Genomic DNA, 2,478 nt, shown 5'->3' with positions numbered 1-2,478 from the left:
CTAGATAAACCTTCACTGAAATGCAACAAAATATTATTAGTAATAAAATAATTATTAAATTCAACTCATCACTATGTAATTCAATGTCATACTTAATATGGATTTCTCCTTTATCAAGCAACCCATACCAGAAAGCAATAAGAACCTTACAAGATCATTGTCAGAATAAATTGATTTCATAGCATTAGATGTGCTTTTACATTTTTTAAATTGTGAATTGAGAGATAATTTTATTTAACTACAAATGAGGGATGTGTTTTGCTTTCTATTTCTGCTGCAGGCAAAAGTTAGATAATATGCACGCAATGTAATCAAGAGCAGCTGTTCTAAGCAATAGAAAACCAAGTAGAATATAGAATAACAATGGCCAATGAGTGTTTTCTGATCCAGAAAGCAACTTAAGGTGAATTGCTCAATTCATTATAGTCACCATAAAACTCTCTGCCATCCAGTCATAGCAACCCCATATATGAGGGTTTAAGGCTGCAACTCTTTATTTTAAAAAATATCCAAATATGTTATTGACGTATCATAAAATTCAATACTCACTCACATCAGGTAGAGTTGTAAATCATCACTACAATCAGTTTTAGAACTTTTTTTTCATTCGTGTACTCATTTTTATTAGCTCCCCACTTCCCCTCCACTTCCCTGTCAGGCCCCCAAGGAACTATTAATCCAGTTATTATCTGTTTAGGTTTACTTGTCCTGGATTTCATGTATAGAAAACATTAACACAAAACTAACAACAATAGCCATCAAACATAAACATTTCATTAAAAAAGCAGAAAACATTAAAAAGTAGAACAAATTTAAATAGATCATTAAGGAGATCAAATAATAGAGTGATACATTTGAAGCTAACTCCATTTGAAACATCCACTTTCCTATGTACTGCATGTTAGCAAGGTTATGTGCTTCCCTGGCCCGAGGGGTCCCCAGATGCTATTCTTTCTGACAGCTGCCCACCCTCTACTTTCTTCACCAGAGTTTTCTATAGTACCCATATCTTCAGTGATTTCTGCATTAGGGTGGGCGCCAAGCAGTGCCATATCATAAGCATTGTTATGGCAGTCGAAAGCCTTATCTTTTTTCCATGGAGTGACTAGTGGCTTTGAGCTTCTGATCTTGTGGTTACCAGTTCAGTAAGCAACCACTATGCCACCATTATAGTAATGTGTTGAAATTAATTCCTCAACACTTAAAATTTGCAGAGAAAAATAATCTGATTATTGATAATTCCATTATTTTTTTTACTGTGTGATTTCTTTTTTCAATCATTTTATTAGGGGCTCATACAACTCTTATCACAATCCATACATACATCAATTGTGTAAAGCACATTTGTACATTCATTGCCCTCATCATTCTCAAAACATTTGCTCTCCACTTAAGCCCCTGGCATCAGGTCCTCATTTTTTCCCCCTCCCGCCCGGCTCCCTCCTCCCTCATGAGAATTCCATTATTCTTATTTTAAACTGGATACTACTTTTATCCTAGAGACAATTTAAGTAGACAGAATCCAAGTACATTTTTCTTCTGAATTTTGGGATAGTATTTTATTCACAGTAAAGAAAATTTGAGTGAAATAACGTTAAACTCTATGCTCCAAGCACTTTCATTAATACCAGAGATTTTGTCACAGAATTAATATGCATAGAAACAATTTAAATATCGTTTTAGTATTAATATAACTCAGGAAAATAAACATGGAAATGATGCAATGAAGACTATAAATTGTGAAAAAGAATTATAAAGGTATTAACTTTGAGTATTTGATTATTTTAAGTGTTTTGTAATCTCAGATTTAGGTCAAATATAGAATTCATTATTAGTTTACTTATGTAATTGACATAGTCGTATTGACTCCAAGTTTTCTCAGTCTCTGTAATAAAGTTTGAAAGGCCAACTAATAACAACAGACCTATTCTTGACTCTTGTTTAACAACCTAATATAATGTACGCAGGGCAAAGAATGTCCTATAGCTAAACCTTGAACTAATTTTTTAAAGTTGCAAAACCAGTTCTGTAAGTTTTAAGTTTTTAAAGACATCCAAACATAATTTCTAAAAAAATATGTGATGCTATTGTGTGTATCATTCAATTATCTTCAACACAAACTGACCCTATAAGGTTTAGCTTTATTATTTATGGTAGCAGATTGCCTGGGTTTTCCCCCTAAGAGATGATGGAATCGTTTGAATGACCAATATTTTGGTTGTACCTAAGTGCTTAATGTTTGCATTATGTGTATTATTTTATAAGTGATGTTGTTATTAGGTACCATCATTAGGGTTCAATTCACCAGTCCATAAGCAATAGAACTTCACTCATCAAAGCCCTGTGCTTTTCTCACATTCCTTCCTGTGCTTGAGATCTTTTTTTTTATAATCATTTTATTAGGGGCTCATACAACTCTTATCACAATCCATACATACATCAATTGTGTAAAGCACATTTGTACATTCATTGCCCTTA

This window comes from Echinops telfairi, unplaced genomic scaffold (assembly GCF_000313985.2).
Source record: "Echinops telfairi isolate 266 unplaced genomic scaffold, ASM31398v2 ScPeMD7_7467;HRSCAF=8505_1, whole genome shotgun sequence".
NCBI classification, from domain to species: domain Eukaryota; kingdom Metazoa; phylum Chordata; class Mammalia; order Afrosoricida; family Tenrecidae; genus Echinops; species Echinops telfairi.
Note: the sequence above shows the minus strand (reverse complement) of the source record.